The following is a 7,368-nucleotide window of genomic DNA, read 5'->3' on the forward strand; positions in this document are numbered from 1 at the left end:
GCTATATAGTTTGATTTCGCAAAACATGTCGTACCATATGTAACTTATTAAGCGAATACACGGATGAAGCAGTTATACACGGATGAAGCAGTTATACACGAATCAAGCAGTTACACACGGATGAAGCAGTTATACACGGATCAAGCAGTTATACACGGATCAAGCAGTTTTGCTGCTACATGGATTCTGCCCTTTTACAATAAAGTTATCGACCAGCCATAAAAATGATATAAACTGAAACCTGCCTATAAAATAATTGTAGCCTTGCCCTTTATAGACAGGTGTTGTCAATACAGAGTTTAGAGGAGACAAAATTGCAAATGCAGTTGCAACACTCTACGACACCAATTCGAGCTGGTTGCAGGATAAATCCTATAAATTTATGGCAGAAATGGCAGCTACATTCATATCTTTCAACTATATTAAAATCTGTCAAGAAACAAATTTCATCATCTTTTAGCATTCCTTTTCCACACTGAAAGCTATGCAAAACCTTAAACTTGACAACCCGTTAATATCCCAGATCATACAGAACATGGTGTGCGCACGCAATCTGGATAATGTAGTCTGTACTGCTTGCTGCCTATTCACATTAGTGGGAAGGCAATGAACGGGCAGATAAAGTTCAAACAGAATCTCGCGTGGCTTCGTGACATCTCCACCATAACAAGAGTCCCTCGTCGATCGGAACATCAATCTACCCATTTCCATCAAGTCGTAAATTACTTCAGGAGTGAATGTAGGAATATATATCAAGATGTGTTTGATTATTCGTCTCTGGAGGTGCACACCACATGTGTTAGGACAGCATGAACAGAGACTGTCCTGATTGTTACCGTCTCCGTCCATGGACGTATTTTTGCATGTGACGAAAGTAGTGACTTTAATGACGGCGAATGACAGTTGAAGTTTCTTTCTAGACTGGACGGATAATACTGAAGATGCTCAGATTGAATCGATCGTTTGGTGGCATTTAGAACTACCTAGCCTATCTCTGCGAGACCAAATTATACCTCGGATGTTTGTCTGCGCAGTAATTTACAGAAAAATCAAACATTTTGTATGCCGGAAATTTCTCCAAGAAGAAACGAAACGCAATCTATTCTGATAACCGTGGCTATTTCTATAGTTACATTGACTGTATGATTGAGCGACAAGTTACTAATAAACAAAATAATATATTTCGCTCATTAGTACATCTCGTGCAATCCTTTTTTTAGCAAATAGCCGAATTAGTCAGAATGGCAGATATTGATGTACAGTCGAGGTATAATCTATATGATTGACGTCGAAGTTGCGAATGGTTGGCATATCTTACAGGGCCATGTGAGAGGCGTAGTTGAACTCAAGTGTTCCTCAGTTCCATATATTGACTTTAAATATGATATAACTCAGCATGTTCTATCTACTTGGCATGGTATGTGGAATGAAAACTCTACAAACAAGTTTCAAAGCACAAACCCGTAATTGGAGAGTGGCATTCTGTACATAAAATACAAAATATATCTTATTGAAGAGCCAGTATTCTACCAAGAACACACATACCTGACTTACGTATACCTACTGAATGATGATGGTCGATTAGAGTACATACCACGCCACTGACAATGGAACACGTTCTTCTCGAGTGTATCGATATCTACCCGGTGAGACAAAGTTTGTTGTGTTTAATTTTTAAAACTCACTAAAGACTTTTTGATGACGTACAACACGAAAAGTTTTAAACTTTTCTTCAAATAATGTGGTTTATATTACAAAGTGTTATATATTCTACCTTTGTCTTGTGTTTGTAATATCCTTTAAAAAATATTAGTACATATACAGTTTGTCTTTGACCTTCTTTTTAAAAGATATTACCAACCTTTAAAATAGTTTTTGTTTTCCTACACTTTATCTTTTACCTTCTACTTGAAAGATTTTAATTTTGTTTCTGTATGTACATTTAAAGAATTTTAACATTTTTTTTACCATTTGTCTTTAGGACAACAAGTCTTTGTTTATTTAGCAGAGTTTATTTTTCTATCAGCAAAATCATCAGTAAGAAAATGGCCATTATAGCAAGGTTCCATTGAATGTCTCACTTCAAACGAATTTGTGTAAATTCATTTTGAACTGAGCTTTAACTTCATTTATTTTAGGTTGATTATGCAAGTTCCCTCGCTTGTATTAATTACACTCGACGACATATCTGAGAAGGTCCATGGCATAGAGGAAACCAGAAAGTTTAGGAAAAACACCGACTTTGGGTTGAAATACACATAGAGTCTATTAATTTTTTTTAAATTTTTGTAAAACAATACTATTATAGGCATCATAGTATGATAAAATCGTAAAGATTATATGATATAATTACTACAAAGAACCTAATAACATGCTTTTTTTAAATGGTGGATTTATCTTCTTGATATGAATGATAGTTTCTTCTTTCTCCTCCGGGCATCGTGTAACCACCAACCTGTGCCGACTTTAAAACCGAAAAGCATGACGAAAACAAAATGTACAAAACTTACTCATTTTCATTCTTTGATTTCTAACTCGATCGTCACCAAACAGTCCCTAATAATTCCATGTTCTAATCTATGGACTGAAATTTTAAAAAAAATACATTCAGATGCTTACGTTTTATCTAGAAAACATTTTTCTAATTTGATGTGTGCAATTGATTATTTTATTTTTACAGGTGGTTTTTGTAGCCTTGCCACAGAGAACTGTTTTGATCATATGTACTAGTTACGTTGCCTAGGGAGATCGCAAATGCTGAAACCCACGAATGAACACAGGACAGCGGATATAAGGAGCGAGTGTGCAAACCACAATACTATCCAGGCAAGCATGTATGAGTATTACGGCTGTGTAAGAAACAAATGAAAATTCAAACTTCCTTTTAGACATTATTTCAGCACATCCTGTGTGAGATAGCGGACCACTCATTCCGAACCATTCACAATGTTTGAATAGTGCCGGGATAAAGTTGGCAACGGGATAATCCGCGACAATAGAGGCAGCGCGATTCCAATGCTGTGAATCAAATAAAATTCGATTTAGAGTAATCCAAGGATCCGATTTATTAAACAAACTCAGTTTGGCGCGGTCGCATAACTCAGAACTTACGCATGAAAATTATTTTTCTCTATCAACCAATTAGAAACTACTTTTGAGAAGTTAAGGTCTTTCGGATTGGTTGACAAAAATATCTCTAGCTCAGACTCGAACATTTATGATTTATCAGTTTTAGTCCAGAAAGGAAAGGGTATATCTCCCGATGAAAGATTAACAAACGAACAAATAAAAGCTATTCAAAGATTGAGACATAATGTATCTATGAAAAAATAAAGATTGAGATGGACGGTTGGTATGTAGTCTCATGAGATGGACGGTTGGTATGTAGTCTCATGAGATGGACGGTTGGTATGTATTCTCATGAACCAAACGCTTCAGAATCTTGTTCTGCAGTGAAACTTTTGGAATCCAATTTCAGACGATTGTGAATAATGCAAGAAGATTGTCATAGCTACAATTACCAGGACCCCTCTTCGACAAATCTGGAGGACTGTCATAGCTGCAATTACCAGGACCCCTCCTCGACAAATCTGGAGGACTGCCATAGCTTCAATTACCAGGAACCCTCATCGAAAAATCTGGAGGACTATAATAGCTACAATTACCAGGACCCCTCCTCGACATATCTGGAGGACTGTCATAGCTACAGTTACCAGGAGCCCTCCTCGACAAATCTGGAAGACTGTCATAGCTACAATTACCAGGACCCCTCCACGACAAATCTGAAGGACTGTCATAGCTACAATACACTGGACCCCCTCCTCGACAAATCTGGAGGAATGTCATAGCTAAAATTACCAGGACCCCTCCTCGACAAATCTGGAGGACTGTCATAGCTACATCTACAAGGACCCCTCCTCGATAAATCAGGAGAACATAATATAAGCTGATGGTCTTAACGTTTGTATCGGAGTCATGCATTGTTAGTGTATTGTAACAAGCCGGAAGGGTTTCTTGACTGAACGATGTCAAACCCTGGCGCGAATACCATTAGAATTCATAGGTTCCCCTGATTCCAAAGACTCCCATACAACTAATGTTGTAAAGTGGAAACACCAACGCGTCCAACCTACAAATAGTTTTACTCTAATTAAGACATGACCACAAATCTCACGACCTCCCAATTGTCTGTTAACTGCACAATTGTATTTCACGCCTTGAAACTATACAACCCAACCACCTAATACAGGGAACTATTTTTACTACGCCACATTAGGCCAGTGAAATCACGATTTTAAGCCACATTTCGGCTGTAAATCTACACCACATTTGCCACCATATCAGTAACAAACGGTGCCTGCCGACGACGGAACAGTCCCTTCTCGTTTATTTCATTGTATAATTTACCAGTCTCCAATCACAAATACTGCATCTGGAGTCACACGATCGATTTACACAATTGTATTTTATTAGGGGCTACTAAGCTCCAGGGACACTCATACGGCTCTGACCTTAATTCACCAAAAGTAAACCATGGCATCATAGAAACTCACTAACACTTCACTCCCTGACGTTTGCCAATGTAATTGGCTAATTATTTCGATCTGAGGACTATTTCCCCAGCACCGACTTCTCGTAATCCAACAAGTAATCACAAATATCTATGAAATCCTATAAACTAAGAGCTACATATAAATGCGAATACTCCAAACTATTACAGTATGTTTGTTAGATTGCGCGAACTTTTAAACGGGTTTTTAAAGAATGTGGGTAAATTTTTGCGGCCTTGCGAACATAATTTCTATCGTTACGAAAGCAAGTAATCGTGCGATGAGAACGATATTAAATACATTGATAACTTAGATGTTTGCACGTATTTCTATTTACAGTTTTTTTCTAACATGTCTTCATTTTATTTTACTTTGCGTCTAAATATAAAAACAGACTTTGGTCTGTCAATAAAAGACGCAAGAACATCCTCATTATTATGTTTGTTTCTGTCGAATACAATCATTGGCATACGTGATTATTTACTTACGCACCGCTTGCACAACGGGCTTTAGAAAATCACACACTTAGATTGGATAAACTCTCAAGTTTTCCAGTAGCATAAGCACAGACTTTTTTCTTTGTATAAAGGTTTAAAAAGGGTTACGTCACTGGCCTTTAGGAACAACTCAGCTGGAAACAAGGGCGAACTATATCCCATTGCAGAGCTCTCTAGTGTCAATGCCTCCTGTTTGTTTATTTATTTTGGTCACGAAGGTCTTGAGCACTCTGCTTGATAAACAAACAAGCATTATTTATTTCCAAAAATTGTACCTACACCTGTTGAGTGCCTATTGCATTCACCATTTGATATAATAGATCGCTATTGATTACATTTTCCCCTTAAACTGACCAGGCACAAAACGAAGCATAACTTCGCCCATTAATCACGTGATCCTACTGAATTATAGCCTATGGCCAGCTATTCGACAAACATGGCAACACTGTTTGGAGTTGATGCCATTTAAGCAGGGCCGGTTAAACCCAATTGTCCAACTTGGCGGCCGCCTAAGTCGACAAGATTTTGGGGGGCGCCAGAAACGAAGTACACTGTCAGGTTATTCATTTATTATCATTAAATATATAGACTAAATAATGAAATGAATAAATTACCAAGCCGAACATTTACTAACACTAATGAACAGTCTATAATAAGCGATGTTCGTGGGTGGAACGTGGGGTGGGGGGTCGCAAGGCGCCTGGGACGCCAAATACTCTTGCAACGGCACTGCCTTTAAGACGATTTATGAGTATTTCGACCTTACAACGCCACCATTCGCCACCTGCAGAAAGTACAAACTTTTGGTAAAGGGGGAATGTAAAATCTATGAAACTTTATAATGCGGGAGATAATCCGGGGCGACATTAGTGCTAGAATGTTTCGAAATCAACACAGATCTGAAGAATATTATCTGAGTGAACACATAACATTGCAAACATCCAGTAGAACAAAACCACAAAAGCTTATTAAATATTTATCGATCATAAATTCTAAACCGTACTGAAGCCTGGGATTATAATTATGTATTTATTTTTGAAGAGACATATATCTCTCGTGCTTGTTTGAATTTATAGTATATCTCAGTCTGCACTGCAGTTTTATTGTATGTATTTGTTTATCCGGTTATAAACTGATTGTTTCGTGCCCATTTAAATCCCTATTTATTGCCCAGATGGCTTAATAATCTCCAAGCATAAGAGATATACCAAACATTTAAATATTCACTTGCTTATATTTAATTTATGTGTCGCGTATAAAAAAAAATATTAAGTTAAAGCTCTATATTCAGCCTCGGTCGGTTGCCATGGTATGTCCAGTGCGCGTAATATTATGAATGTTGTCATCCTGACAACGCATACTGAAATTTAAACTAAAATTAAAAAGAATGCAGGTTCCCAGAAAATAATCCCCATATAATACTTACTCATTAACGTATTCGATCCGGCGCCAATTGTTTCAACTAATAGACAACAACATTTTTAGAAAAGCTAATACTCTGTTTATAGCTTCACTTCAAGGGCGTACTAGGTTCATTTCTTGGAGTATTTCAGTCATTTTGATGTACATGCGCCCAAAATCGGCCAATTGAAATCTGACACAACGGTGCACTCATATAGTTGAATGTAGGGCACGCACACTTTCCGTTAAAATGTGTGCGTGTGTGTGTGTGTGTGATTTTGGATTTTTCACGTTGTTTTAACAATTTTGCATCCATACGATATCTGCAGTATGACAATTTATTGTGATGTCTTGCACAGGGGCATCATCCCGCAGACATGTAGCATGATGTCCCACCCAGTCACATTATCCTGATACGAGGCCGACCAGTCTTAACAATAACCTCTTAATGCTGAGCGCCGAGCGAGACAACTCTTAGTACCATTTTTATAAGTCTTTGGTATGACTCGGCCGGGGTTCAAACACAATGACATGCCACATATGAGGTGGACGCTCTGACCACTAGGTCACCGGAGCGGTCCTGTTAAAGCAATTTGAGTTGGCTAAGTAGATTCAAATTATTTCGTGGGTGTTTTTGCAACACAGCAATGGGACTTACATGGTGCCATGCTTATTTACGAACCTATGTGTTGTCATTCTACTCTGCATTCAGAAATGTCAGAAAGTCTTATATGGCATTATTGTTAGTGGGATTAGATTCACAGTATTAGATCTGTGGAATTTGGCAGTAACTTCAATTGCGAGACATTATGCAGTTAAGATTTTTGGCTCGATTCAGCTTGGTGTTTTACGGCTTAGCAACTCGGGTATGTTATTAAGTGACAAGGTAATTCGTGCAAAGCGCAGACAAGATATATTTC

At 37.8% G+C, this 7,368-nt stretch overlaps 1 long non-coding RNA gene across 1 annotated transcript; it reads left to right on the forward strand.

The window, feature by feature from the left end:
• The first annotated feature begins 655 nt into the window (after window positions 1-655).
• On the forward strand, window positions 656-4,966 carry LOC149800543 (uncharacterized). Its single transcript, XR_016420408.1, has 3 exons — window positions 656-1,646; window positions 2,139-2,246; window positions 2,681-4,966. It is a non-coding gene; the product is annotated as an uncharacterized LOC149800543 (long non-coding RNA).
• The last annotated feature ends 2,402 nt before the right edge of the window (window positions 4,967-7,368 follow it).

This window comes from Sinohyriopsis cumingii, chromosome 4, assembly GCF_028554795.1.
Source record: "Sinohyriopsis cumingii isolate HCF-2022 chromosome 4, ASM2855479v2, whole genome shotgun sequence".
Lineage (NCBI taxonomy): Eukaryota > Metazoa > Mollusca > Bivalvia > Unionida > Unionidae > Sinohyriopsis > Sinohyriopsis cumingii.